This window comes from Mustela nigripes, chromosome 12 (genome assembly GCF_022355385.1).
Source record: "Mustela nigripes isolate SB6536 chromosome 12, MUSNIG.SB6536, whole genome shotgun sequence".
NCBI lineage: Eukaryota > Metazoa > Chordata > Mammalia > Carnivora > Mustelidae > Mustela > Mustela nigripes.
The window spans coordinates 65,386,546-65,401,644 of NC_081568.1; the positions used below are offsets into that span (position 1 = coordinate 65,386,546).

The window sequence follows — 15,099 nt, forward strand, 5'->3', positions numbered from 1 at the left end:
AGTAATGAAACCAGTGAAGAATTCCATTCACACAGCAAAGTCTTGAAGGGTAAAGAACTCACATTATCTCAGCCCCAACACCATTTGTCAGGTGATTATCGGAGGACTAAGTAATAGAAGTGAGGGTTATATTTAGTGTTTTTTAGTTTGCACGTTCCTTCTCTGGCACTTAACATGAGTTTGACCTGTACACAACCGGCAGGATTTTGTGCCTCAAAGATGTACTGCCTGTCACTATTCTTGGTGTTTCTTTCATTGAAAATAAACTCATGTTGTATTTGGATGGGCAGAGAAACTACACCTGTCAAAGATCTAAAGATATGAAATGGGCAGAGAGATGATGGAAAGCAATTTTGCCAGCCCCAAACTGGAGTCCCCTGTTCCTATGCTTCAGTAGGGTTGGTTCGTCTGTCTGCTTTCTGTACCGATCTAAAAACAGTCAGTTATTTGAGCATTCCCGTGCTGCGCTAGCCGGAAGACCACCATAGCTGAGCAGAAACTGTCAACAGGCCATTCCCCAGAGCCTGGACGACCATGCCCGCAGGTGAGACATCACTTCTGAGCGTCTCGAAGGTGGTCGGGCCCATTAGCATCCCTTTGAGATTTTTAACACAGAGAATCCAAGCCCTTCTCTTTTCTCATGTTGGGGTATGTGAGCCCCTTGCTACGAGCTCACTTCCTTTCATAAATCAGACCTTAGAGAGGGGAATTAATGTCTTCTGAACTGAAGCCTAGCTGTTACTACACTGGAGGATGCTGGCAGGAAACTCTGCCTGGAGGGAGTGATCGATAACTGGAGTAGAGGCACGAGGGCAAAGCACAGACCACAAGTCCCCTTGGACTGAGCAGCCCGAGGACAGAGATTCTGTTTGTCTCTTCAGTCCCAGAACCTCGCAGGTTCTCAGCACGCACAAAACGCTTGTTGAATTGAACTGATGGTTGTAAGAAAAGAGCAGAGTGGAGCCCAAGGATGGAAGGAAACTAGAGAAATTGGGGTTTGGGGGTATTAGAGGAGTATATGACGCTGGTAGGAAATGAGTGGAGGGCAAAATATTTTAAGAATTAAAAGAAAAAGTAAATGGAGAATCAAATGCAGAGAGGATCCCAGGAAAACACTGCAGGTGTGGGTATGTGCACACAGACATGGGTGCCCACACACATGGGCACAAAAGCATGGTCAGTACCAATGGGGAGCTGGAGCTCTCCACAGGGACGGAAGGGCAGAAGGGGTCTTGGAGGCATCCTGTTTGTTTTCAGCCCTACTCCCAGCACAGGGGGAGGGAGGCTGGGGCAGCTGAGAGGTAAACACCAGCTGGAGGAGGCACTCGGGCCAGAAACATGTCCCTGGGCAACGTGGGTGCAGACACTGCATCCCACGGTTCTTTTCTTTGTTCCCCAGGAACACATGCGAACAGCCCTCTTCACTCATTCTGAAGGAGATCCCTCCTGGTTCCATTTCCTAACAAAAACCAAAGTTACCTGACAATCCACCTTGTTTTTATCATCTATATATGGCAATGAAGGAGCTGTTCTCTATAAATAGGTTTGCAAAACTGGGCTGTGCCTTTTGCAAACATTAAAGTAGAAATGGCCCTGACACAGATCAATAATGCTTGTCTATTTCCTGGGGCTGCTCTGTTTATTTTTAGTCCCTACAAAGAGCCCAATATTTGTAGGAAAAAAAACTCCATATCACCTTCAAAAATATTATCAACTAATGACCTGGGCAGAAAAAAAAAATTGCATTTACTTTATTCCTATCTTTCCTTTTTTTATATATAAATTCAGACTCAGCAGGAATTTGTTCTACTACCTCATTACATAGATTCAGGCCTTTGGGGAAAGGGATCATGAAGCTTATAAAATTCCATACCTCCTTTATTACTCCCTGTTTTCTTCCATTTGCCAATTTATCTAAGAGTTCAGTTCTGTATTCCACAGGCAAAGAACTGCATGCTCGTGCACATAAACCCAAAGAGCGAGCTTTGGTTGCTTAGAAATAGGAAGGAGGATGACCTGCTGCCTCACCTCCCTTTACTTGGACATTTTCATTTAGTGCATAAAGGAATCAGAGCTGCAGACCCCAAAGAGGAGCATCAGGAGGCTCGGCCACATAAAAGGTGCCTTAGAAAAAGTGCTGGAAGCTGGAGCAAGTAATTGGCACTTGGTTATCTACAAGTAACCATCTCTGTGTTTCCTGTAGAGTTGAGCAAAATGCTCTCACACAATTGGTGTCATTTAATGTTGGTCAAATACACAGGTTTCTCCTAAATGCAAACGCTATTGTGATTATATGTTGCACGCTGGAGTCCCCACTGAACTTGTGGATTCCCTGGGGGCCTAGCTAGAGTTGCACCCTTAGCAGCCAGGCTGAAGCCTATAGTGACTTGCACGCTCAGCAGGTCTTCAATGAAAGATCAGATTATGCCATTGTGCACCCCGAATAAGTCACATACCTCCTTAGGGCATTCTTGTCCTCACCCAGGGGCTTTATTAGAGTCTGTGACAACAGCTCTTCGGTGGGCATGTGATCGCCCTGAATTCTGGACAAAATTTTATTTGGCAGCTTGTATGTATAATTTTTCCCCAGGAGGATATATATCTGATTGTCTCAAAGACTCTGTGGCTATTCCCTGCCCCCCAGATTTAAAGATTTAAGAATCTTTAGTCAAGGGCAGTGGTCTTCAAAATTATGGCATCATGAATCCCAATACCAAAATACCTTTGAGCAGGGACACCACACTTATGTGTTAGATATGTATGATGCATTATATTAGGTACGTTATTAAGCATCAGAATCACAAAAGTATAAGTAAATATGAAAACAACAATACTTTATTTCCTTTAAATATATTTTCTTTAAATCTATCTAAGAGTATATACTACCTTACTAAACAATCATTATTTTATCAAGAACAACATAGGTAAATATGCTTCATGTTTGAAAACTAGATTAATTATTTGTGATATGTTAATTTGAATGTATAGTCCCAAGTTCAGTTTATTCTATACAGTTGGGTTGTAATAGATGTCACAGTTTTAAGCAAATAATAAGAAGAAGAAGAAGTAAAGAAATAAAAAATTTAAAAATCACAGTGTAAACATTTCCAAACAGTTTTCCACAGTGTTTCCTCTATACTAAAAGTTTCTTTAAAATTCAGTTACTTTCTTCTTTATTCTTAAAATTCCTTTATCTTGAAAGGACAAATTAGTTATGCTTTGTGTTTTAAAAAAATGGCCTCTAGTAGCATACTACTGAAGATGCTTATTATCACAGAAATGGTTAACAAAATATGGAACTCTTTCTTTTTTATAAAAAGAAAAATGAATGTAACTTATCTCTAAGTTTGACAACTCAATTATTTTTCAATAAGATAACCAGCAAACCTCTGTTAGGTACAAAAGAGCTTCATGGTCCCTTCTCAACTTAATACAAAATATTGTATTGCTTTAACGACACTGTATAGTATAGGTTTGTTTTTTTATAAAATTAATTATGAAGTCTCCTCCTGTAGCATTTTGTATACCTCTGGCTTCAATGTCTTGCCTGTATTAGCTTGCTTATGAATGATGCAGTGAATGAATTTATCTCTTGAAACCTCACCTTGGAATCCTTTTCTAAGAAACAGCTGCTTCTCAAGAGGAAACACTACTTGGTTTTTCTCACAAGACATTTTCATAAAGATTGTGAATGAATCTCATCCAGCGGTAGCTCACCAAAAAGCAAAACAAAACAAAAAACCAAAACCAAAACAAAACCAAGCACTTAGTGTATTTCATTGATGAAGCAGAAACGAATAAATACAATAGGCTAGATCAAACATCTTACAAATGCAAAACAGGTCTTCTGCTCTCCATAACCTGTCCTAATAGTGTATTTGTTTCCTCAAGATTAGAGTCATAGCTTCAGTAATACTTTTTCAGCATTTTGTGATAGAGAAGCTCCTTTTTTTTTTTTTAAATTTTAAAGTTATTTATTTATTTTAAAGATTTTATTTATTTATTTGACAGAGAGACACAGCGAGAACGAGAGCGAGCACACAAGCAGGGAGAGTGGGAGAGAGAGAGAGAGAGCCCAATGCAAGCCTAGATCCCAGACCCTGGGATCATGACCCTGAGCCGAAAGTGGCTGCTTAATGACTGAGCCACCCCAGGCACCCCAGAAACTCCTTTTTAAAAAAAGATTCTATTTATTTATTTATTTTGGGGGGTGTGGAGGGGTGGAGAAGGGCAGAGGGAGAAGCAGACTCCCCATTCAACAGCGAGCCAGACACAACCCAGGACGCTGGACCATGACCTGAACTGAAGGCAGAGGTTTAACAAGTGAGCCATCCAGGCGCCCCAAGAAACTCATTTTAGTTTTCAGCATAGTATCTCACCTGGTCTTCTATCAGGAGGCAGAAGTGTTTATAAATATACGTGGGTTTTTTACTTTTGCCTATAACTAAAAATTTCAAAACAGGCTTCAGAGCACCATTTAATTGACTATAATTTTATAAAGGTCAATAGGTAAATTTAAACACTGGTTAAAAAGTGCAGGGTTTACCTTCATATTTTTCTAATTGTGGCACTTTCGTATTATCATTAGGAAAACTTTCAAGGCAAAGTATTCACTTCCTTCTAATATGTTCATTCTTAATGACAGTACATGTAAATCTTTATTTCATTTCATCATCTTGAGGGTTTTGAAGTTGGGGGCTAACTTCCCATCGGAACTGATCGTATGGTTATCATTTTTTAACTCCTATCTTGGCTAACAAAGGACTTATCCTAGAACAGAATCAACTCCATTTTCAAACTGTTCCCTTGTTCTTGCTTGCACAATTAGTGATCCCTTCAAATTCATACTTTGCTTTTGTTTTTACCAGAATATTTTTAAGCTACTTGCCTTGTGTTTGTTGTTCTTATTTAGGGCTAGGTTAGTTGAAACTAATAATATTATGCAAATTAATCTAACCCAACAGGTACACATGCAATGCAACATGCTATAGACCAGTTGAAGAGACTAACCGCTGCCTGCTGCGGGGAACCTACCCCTCCCTCAGAACATAGAGCCTTTGGACCTAAAGAATAGGGGAGGGTGCAAATGTCAATTCATAGACTACTAAAACTTGATTTTTCTTATGTGGGGGGGGGGGGAGAAAAAATGAATAGAAATTCTAGTAATTTCTTCCCATGCTTCAATGGTTTATCTTACAAACTCCACTTTGGAAACCCGAATGTGGATAATCTCTAGGGCCATTACCAACTCAAAAATTACAAATTAATGGAATTTCTGCTAGAAGGGCACTGGCTGTCATTGTTTGAGTGCTCAAAGAACTCCTGGATAATTCCCAAGGTTATGTTTCCTGGCAGCTCCAGAGAAACCCTCCATCCAAAAACCCAGTGAATGAGGAATGAAGGCAGGTCACCTGGATGAGTTTTCTCCTCCTGCCACCTAGAAGAGAGTCTGGTTGAAACCATCCAGAAGAACTGGGTAAGGTCGACAAGTCTCTATCTCCCCATTAGCCTACATTCACACACCCCTCAAATGGACTGGCAATTTTCAGCCTCAACAAACATTGAAACATGTGATTATGATGTGTTGCAAAGCAAAATTATTCAACACACACAAATTTCCCTTGGAAGCCTTGACAGCTGCAAGTGGGAGGGACGGGACAGGGTCATGTGTTTTCATATTTGTTCTGGACAGCTCTGCTTGGTGTGGGAAGAAGAAACAAATTGTATTCTGTTATGTGGAAGGGAAAAGTTTTCTAAATTTAGAGTCTTTTATCACCTGAATTATTTTCTTTGAGCCTGGTTTCCTCCATTTCCCATAGTGAGGTGCAGGAGTTTGGGAAGTCAGTGTGATTGACTGCAACCAGCAATAACAAAATCATATGCTGGGCAGTGGGACGAGACAACCCAATCCAAGGGCCAAAGCCTCTTTCTGAAAGGACAGTCATACACATCTAGGAGAAATTATTTATACAACAGCAAGATCTGATTACCTATAAACAAAATCTCCTAAGATACTAACTTAAAACAAGATACAAAGGTTTTTAAAAACAAAGACCAGCTCCAAAAGAGGATTTCCCAAATCCATCCATTCAAATTTCCTCTACAAAAACTAGCTTTTCTCCTGTTCATCAAGAACTCCTAAGCAGGATATTCCAAGCCCCCAATTCCTTTCAGAGGTCAACTTGTCAAAACCAGAGTCCTTCACAAAAGCTAAGGATGATTCACCCTTAAGAAATTAGCTTGATTGGTCATGTCTGTGTTTGAGGAAAGGGAGGCATTTCTCTTTTGTTGGAGAAAAAGTTTTATTAACAAAAAGACAACAAAAATAATGCAGTCCAGGTTGCTCTCTGTATTTTGGAGGTTCCACCAACATTATCATCAGAGACACTGGAGAGAACACAGGATTATTTGTCTCCTCATTAAAATTATAATAGCCTTTTCATTGAGCTTTTTAGAAAGTGACAAGTTGGTTCTTACAAATGAAGTTTTTATTTTTATTATTATTTATTTAAGATTTTATTTACTTATTTGTCAGAGAGAGAGAAAGAACAAGCAGGGGAAGAAGCAAGCAGAGCAGGCAAGGGGAGAAGTGGGTTCCCCGCTGAACAAGGAGCCCCCATGGGATCATGACCTGAGTCAAAGACAGTTGCTTAACTGACTAAGGCAGGTGCCCCCAAATGAAGTTTTTATTTGTGCTACTTCCTTGCACACTGGTTTATAAGCACTGATGGTGTATTTCCCATACAAAGAAAGATAATTAAGTGTGTGAATGCTACTGGGTTCCTGCTATAGGTTTGCATTCTGGATTCCCTCTCCCTCTCTCTGTCTGTCCCCCCCACTTTTTTTTAATAAGATTTTTATTTTTTATTTTTATTTGAGAGAGAGAAAGCACAAGTGGGTAGGGGACAAGGGCAGGGGCAGAGGGAGAAGAAGAAGCAGACTCCCTGCCAAGCAGGAAGCCTGGCACGGGGCTCAGTGGGGCTGGATCCCAGGAACCCCAGGGACCATGACCTTAGCTTAACCAGACTGAGCCATCCAGGAACCTCCTGGATTCTGTCTCTTTATTTTCTTACGAAATCAGAACTCCACAACCTGCCACTTCCAATCCCTCCCACCCTCCAAGTTGCTTCTTCTGGCACTGAAGTATGAAACTTACTGGTTACTCTTGCTTGGAATTTGTGATCTGACACATTTTATTTAAACTCTTGTATACAACATAGATAAAAGAAACAGACAAAATAGGGATTTAAGCAGCCAGCTAGTCACCTGGTGAGTATTCCCCTTGCAATTAAAAGTTACCAACCAGACAGTTTTATATCTTGCTTCCTATAGAAAGGAAAAATAAACAGCCTTGAAAGATGAATTGAATCATACAGTGTTAAAACTGGAACGAGTCCACAGAAATAATCCAGTTTTCTATTCCTTTTCCTGAAAGGAGACTGGTGCCTTGCTCTACATCTATCTTTAGTCAGAGGTGGGACAGAACCAGGCTCAGGGTTCCAACTGGGGTGCAAGAAGATTGGGGGGCCTGGCCAGGTGGTCATTTATGCTGACATCAAAGAGAAATCTGATAGCAGAAACTAAAATTAGATAACCAATTTCATAAGATGGTAAAGAGCTCCACAAGGCACCTGAAGTTGTAAATATTTATTAGTTATTCATGTATTTTTAAAACTAGAAAAGGGATTTTTTCCAAAGGTTTCCAAAGCAAAAATCTATTTTACGTGCTCCAAAATATCTTCCAGGATGTTCCCACCACCCCCTGTCAATGGACATTCTCTGACAGAGGTCTAGAGAATGAACTTGCTCTATAGCTCACAAGCAGCTAGCTTGTGACAGGGACACACAATGGCACAACCAGTCTCAACTGACACATCGCTTGTGTTTTCTCCCATCAGAAGCCAATACCTCTTACTGCCAAATGGAAACCATTCCCAGAATTTTCACTGCAGAGAGATTTCTCCAAGAGCTGTGCTTCCAAGCCCTTTCCCAGCATTCTATTCCTAGATCAGGTATAAAAATCTAGGCTCTGCATTTAAGCTGGAGAAGGAATAAAGAGTAACTGTCAAAACACTTACTCCACCGAGCCTCCACACCACTCACCTCCCCTCTTGAAAGTTATAACCTGCATTGAAATAATCCTCATTCAAAGTGGAGGGTTTAAATCTGCATTAATGACCTTTGAAAACAGGAGCCTAGGAAGGCCCCTGAGATTCAAGGCCTCTGAGACTTTGCACGTGGAATACATGGACTCCATAAGCCAGGCTACTTCTGGGAAGGACCTGGTGCTAGAAGTGAAGGAATACTCAGCACTTGAGCATCAGATTCAAATTCAATCATTTCTACATGCTTCACCTACTCCTCCAAATAACTGCCAGCTCTCTGGGCTTGTCTTCAACTGCCTAATGTAGCATGAGGGGATGGCATCTCTCTGAATCTGAGGCTCTACCTTGGACGGTTCTCCGCCTCACCCCCACTTCCCAAATAAGGTATTGTCTCCCATGGGGCAGACGCAGGAGAGCACTATTCTCCTTCCCAGCCTTTTATTTAAATAACAGAATATGCAAATGTATGCAAATAAGGCATACTCTGTGGTGGAAATTCCCACGTATAAATAATAAATCTTCCTCCTATTGCTCAAAAAAGAAGAGGAAAGGTAACTGGATTTCCGAAAAGTGCTCCCTCACATCCCCACACCACCTCACCTTCAAATATGAAGATAAATGAGAGTTTGAGAGAATTCATTTTCAACTAGTAGCTCACTCCTAGTTCATGATTTCAAACACCAGGTAAATCTGTAGCTACAATTTTGTATAGCTGAGTATTGCCTTTGCCTCCCATTTATCCTTTTAGAATGTAAAGGCTGCCATTTTCATTGGTATTCAGAGGTCTGCCAATATGCGAATCCAAGCAGTTCAATTATTTTGCCCAACTGGGAAAGTGAGTTATCTAGAAACAAATGGGAATGACAGATTAAAAAGCTATCCTTGCTAATACTTTCAAATTGGGCTAAAGTTAGTTATACCCTGTTGAGTCCTTCCACCTAGGATGAACAATGCAGCAAGCATGGAGAGACATATTGCTTAGGCCTCTAATCTTAGCTGTGACATTTCCTGTCTCATGTTCTACCATCAATAGTGACCTACTTGCTATACCATGTGATTTTCCAACTGGGGCTTTTGATGCTCACACATGGGAAACACAATTATTTTTATATTTAGCACAAAGTGTAGCCATGAAACATTTCAAATGACTTCCAGTTCAAGATAGCCACATTAATCTTATTTGGTGGTAATCTTTTCTGCTTTGTCATTTAGAAACATAATAGTTGTGACATGTTAAAAACAAAGCTATCACCTTTTTTTTTTTTTTTTAAGCAAACTGTGCAAATGCTACATTCTGTCAGTATCCAATACACTGAAAACTATCAAAAAGTAAAAGAATCATGTCCTAGTTACTTATCTTGTTCCAAGAACTGGAAACAAATGGATCTTGTTGAAAGTGATAGGAAACAACACTGCTGGTGTTACTGGGCTTTGAAATCTTAAGAATAATGAAAATAACTCATTAGTTCTAGTAAAAGAGTAGACAGAAGCTGGCATTCAGAAAATGGAATAGAAGGGTACAAAAGACAAAACCACAGGATTTATTAGGTAAAACTACAGTCAAAACTAAAAAGTCACCAAAACACAATGTATAATAAGATTAAGAATATCTAGCAAGGAAGCCTTCCAATAAAACAAAATATGTCTGACCAGTAACTCAGGAAAGTGGATTTACTAGGCAAAGTACAACTGCCACCCATAGTTTTCAAAATTAAAAAGAGAGCCATCTCTACAAATTTAAGCCTGTATGTATGCATGTAACCTAACAGATGACTGTTCACAATTTTAAGGCTTGCTAACTGATCCACGAACCCTAAAGAAATGAACAAAGCATCTAACACTCTAGTGAAGAGTACTTCTTCCACATCACTTGTGAATAAGCAAACTCCCAAAACTTAACCCAATCTCCAAAACAGATGCCAGGAGTCTGCAGTACATCGATTTCAGTCAGTCTCCTAAACTCTGTGGCTACACCAGCTCAAAAGCAGCTGCTTTTGTGAATCTTAAAGGACCTTTCACAGCACAGTGTGTTCACACATGGAAAAGCACATGTTCTACTTTGCCTCTGCCAAAGAAGCTTCATTGTCACCCCCCTCCCAAGTACTTGGGAAATATTCCAGCAATATGTGTGTACCCATTATGGATTCGTTCTCATTGCTACTGCTTTTGCTATACATTTTCTATAACCTCATGCTGTTTCCCACCCACACAGCTTAGAAAGCGGAAAAAAAAAAAAAGAAAGAAACAAAGCCTTTGTCAAGTCATAAAAGGGCCAATCTACTGTATATGAAAACTACCACCAAAGACAGTCTCTCAAGAGTTTATGTAGACCATGCACCTGCCTATTTTAAATAAAAATAATATGTTGACCCAGCCCTTTGATTACTCATCTGCTTGTCACCTGGGTTCTGATGGGCTCTTACCAACTACACACCCAAATCTACCCAGGTTATGAAGTAAGGAAGAAAGGGGTCCTCCCCAGGACACACAGGGGAAAAGCACCACGTGAACAACATCAAAATATCCTCTTTCCTTTCTTCCCCCTTCAGTTTTTTCTGACTTGTCTATGATGCAAAACATAAAGACAGTCTGGAAGAACTAGATTAAAAATTACTGTCAAATACAGATGTATTTCTACTCACCATAAAATTTCGATCTGCTTCTGGAAGTCTGATACAGGGAGTTTAGCTGCAAAGTATATTTCATAGTAACTACTCTAACAGGTTTTAGTGATAGCAGGAAGCGGAGAAGGCAGAAAACAGAGCCCAGTGGGTTTAGACTGATATCCTACACAGAGAGAGATGCCATGGTTGGTGAGGTCACCTGGGAAAAGATCTGGAAAAGGTGAGCAGATCAGAGGGGCGTGTCAAGTTCCTGTCAAAGGGGGAAATGGTGATTTATTTGGTTGAGTGGTAAAGTCACACTGGAAGCCTCAGAAAACAATGGTTCACAATGTATTTAGCAAGTGACACAGCAGCCCACAGAACAACAGGGCAAGGAAAACACAAAAGCACATATTTTAGTTGAGAAGGTCCTGAGCTGAAAGCCAGAGAGAAGGGACTTTGGGAAGGCACTGCTTCACTTCTGTCAATCCCTTCCAAATTAACATGGGAGGTAAAGCTATTTTTCAATTTGCACCTTCATAATTACTTCAGAATAATTAAGAACACAGTTCTAGGAATAAATTATTTTGGTAGATACATGAGTTCAAATGAAAAATTATGTGTAAGCAGAGAAAACAATTTTGTTTAAGCAAATTTGCCACTGCAAATTATCATGCAATTATAATTCTTCCAATTTACAATTAAGCTTTATATGTCTACCTTCAGTTTTTAAGGGTTTGTGTCTAACATTAAAGGAGCTGGCATCCTTAAAACATCCTTAAAAATAATCAGCATAAAAACTGTAGCTAAGAATATTACTCAAATTTTCTTCTTCTACCAAGTTCTCTTAAAACCTTTATGTGATACTACTATGGCACGCCTCCCTTTTCCCCAAAGAATTCTGGTATCTATCTCTTATTTTGCCCTCAGAGAGGCAAAGAAAAAGTAGGTTTTGTTCAGTTTCCAGATTTTATAGGAGAAAAATCTAAAGTGCATGTACTCAGCTCAATGGCAACTGTCATCCTCCTTTAGTCCTTGTGTGGAGAAAAAGGCAGCCTGTGGATTATCAGAGGTCAAAACGTCTGAATAACTCCATTAACTTAGTCACTTGATTTTTTCATTCATTTTACAAATACAGCTAGGGTCTCTGTCCTCATGGAACTTTATATTCTAGAAGGAACAAATAAAAACAAGTAGACAGGCAGGCAAGTTATACAAGAGTATGGCAAATACCATAGAGGAAAAGGGAAAATGGAGTAGAGACAGAGGTGGGGGAAGGCTCCCCTCAGTAGATCAGATGGGATGGTCCTGGGAGGGGACTGTGAAGGGGAGCCCTGAAGGCAAAGAGTGGAGCCACAGGAGCTGAGGATGTGTGATCCAAGCAGAGGGTGCAGCAGCTGCAGAGGGTCACAGGTGAGAATGAGACCAGCTTATGTGGTTGGAAAACTAGTGAGGGCAAGGGGATAAGTAATGAGGTCACAAAGATGGGCAGAGGCCCAGCATGCTGGCAAGGGTAGTCTTGGGACAGTCTTCCAAGGTAAAGAGAAGTCATGGAGAGGAGGGAAGGGACCGGGGCAGATGAATCTAAGTTTAAATCCTAGCTTAACCACTCAGTAGCTAAGTGAGCTCAGCAAATGACTAGCTCCTTTTGGATGCTGAATTCCTAATTTATAAAAGGGCACTCAATAAATCACGGCCAGTTATAATCATTGGTAATTATCATTATTGTTAATGCTATGATATGTAAATAAGGTTAATAAAAAATGTTTACATTCAAGTGGACAAATACTGCAAAATAATATATCCAAAATATAGAATTGAGAAATCGGCAAATTGTTTTAATCTTTTTTATTCAGTAAAGATCATATACTTGTTAAGTACAAACAGACATAAATTAGTACATTTGAATTCATTAGGGTTTATTGTGATTCTAATCACAATAATTATTGATCTTGGCTTGATTTCTCTGGCCTTAATTAGTCTGCATTGTGGCTTTGCTCTCCCTGTCAACCTAGCCTAGCCATTTTGTGTCCAGAAATGTATAGCATTTCAATGGTACCTACCAGCTACACAGTAGTCATATAGGGAATTTCAGAGTTACTTTCCAAGTCATGATGTATAGTAGACACTTACATTTATTGCCATCATCTATTACCCCTTCACTCCCATCACACACTCCTTTTACTAACAGTATCCTAATTTTGTTCAAATTCACCTCTCCCTTCCCTCAAGCAATGATGGAGAACGTCTTGCTACTGGCCGATTTAGAGATGGAGTATGTGATACTGTTCCAATCAATGAGATAAGAAGACAGGTCTTCTCAGACTTTTCTTAGTACTATTTAATTTCCTTCGAAAGGAGACCCTGGGAAAGGGTGGTCCATTTTCTGTGCTCTAGATATTGTCATGTCCACGAGTGACATCTGAGCAACTGCAGCCATCTTGATAAGAACCAGTGTTAGAGTGAAGTCGTCCCTAAGGATGACAATGGAAGAGAGACGAAAGAATGTAATTGTGCCACTAAATCAACTCATCCTGCTGTCTGCCCTACTCACATGAGATAACACACTTCCTTAGGGTATAGGTCAATGTGAGTTGGTGTCTTGTGTTGTGTGCAGACGTGGACCACATCTGGTGCATTTTCATTTGGAAATATCACTTGTTTCTTTGTCTCTGGGAAGCTCTAGGAATGGAATGAGGACTTTGAATCTGGCTCAGCGAGCTCCAAAATTCTGGATGTGGGGTGATATAGCATTTTAATCTATAAACTGGGATAGTCACCTGGAAAATCTTGAAGGGAAAACAACCTAGAAATAACAACAGGAAGATGATGCTTTGGTCTAAGTAGCTGGTACCACATAGTCTACCTCTGACTTTATCTGTTTAAAAGCTTTGACTTTCACCTTCCAACCTGCCTAGTTTATATGTTTTTCCCTGAAGACCAAAGTGAGCTTATGCTCCTCACTGGGCTTATGTTCCATAAAGCTTCCAATTCTGAGCCCTGACACAATTACAAGAATTCCATTAGGGACCTTGTATGACTAGTACTGATCCCAGGCACAGGTCAGATACCAAGGATGCAGAAGCAGCCTCACACTCCACTGGGACAAGAGGATTAAGGGGCAGAAGCACTCCAGAGAAGAGGTGCAATATTATGATTTATAATCAGGAGAAAGACCTGCCTAGAAAGGAAGGGGGAAATATCACAAGCGTAATAGGACATTTGGCTATTTTTGTTTCAGCTATGCAGAGTTATTTTAAAATTGAAAATATTAGGGACCAGCAAAATAAAATATCCATCTTACCAATAGAGCACAGCTGCTAACTGACCGTAGAGGGAAAGGTCGCAGTGTGATTACTGCTGGCAGAGTTGCTGGTGGGGGTGGGGAATGAGGTAAAATAGAAGATCGCATAAACGTCTAATGGTTCACAATAAGCAAAAAGCAGTATGGCTTGAAACCAAATTAGCTATTCCAGTCTAATAAGTATTTTTCCTATAAGAAAATTATGGAATTATAAATTTAGCCCATTAAGGGAGAGCAGAAATTATAAGGCACATAGATTTCATAATTTTATACAGTATTTGAGAAACATTACTTATCAAATGGGGTAGACATTATAACTGGTGAAAATTTGCTAAGAGACCATAATTAAGATAGAATAGCAAATGGTGCCTCAGCTCTTGAAAGGGTCACTATCAGGATTCTACTTAACATCTTCATTACTGATCTGCTGCGAAAATGGAAATGCATTCAAAGTAAGGATGGTGTCTAATTGTGAGATGCTGCCAAGGGCTGGAAAGTGGTAGAAAAATATCTACAGCAGTTAGAAACAATGCAACATAAGTAGGTAAACCAGACTAAACCATCTGAAACACCAAAAAATACAAATTAAGTAAATAAATGAAGGAGAGTTACCTGAAACTCACTGGCCAGAGTTCTGAACGGAAAGGAAAAAGTGACATTGGTTGATGTTAGCTAGAAGGCAATGAATGACCCAGCCTCAAAAGAAAAATAGACCAGATTACGAACTTATCAGCAAAAGATGCATCACTTTACATGGTCTGTCTGTAAAGATATCAGGGGGACCCTGCTCTTCTTTTCCCTATTCAACATATACCTGTTGGGGTATTTGTAGAAAGCTTCAATTCCTTGGTTGTCATGAATATGTATGTCTCTTGCTAGCAGAGGTTTGTGATTTGTTTCTTAATGATATAAAAAATGAACAGAGGGAAGTAAGAGTGATTAGGTAAGGGGGAGAGTGTCACTGGTTGGTAAAACACTGAGGTTTTGTGAGACTAATTCCCTCTGCGCTGTGTTTAGAGTGTGTAGCTGGGATCTTCTCTTTAGCACTGGAAAAACATACTGGCATGCTCTAGGAAAGTCTTTTGAA

General features: G+C 39.9%; 1 protein-coding gene across 2 annotated transcripts in view; it reads right to left on the reverse strand.

The window, feature by feature from the left end:
- Positions 1-15,099, reverse strand: part of MARCHF3 (membrane associated ring-CH-type finger 3) — a 136,258-nt gene that overhangs the window by 113,021 nt on the left and 8,138 nt on the right. The gene's annotated exons all lie outside the window — the stretch shown is intronic.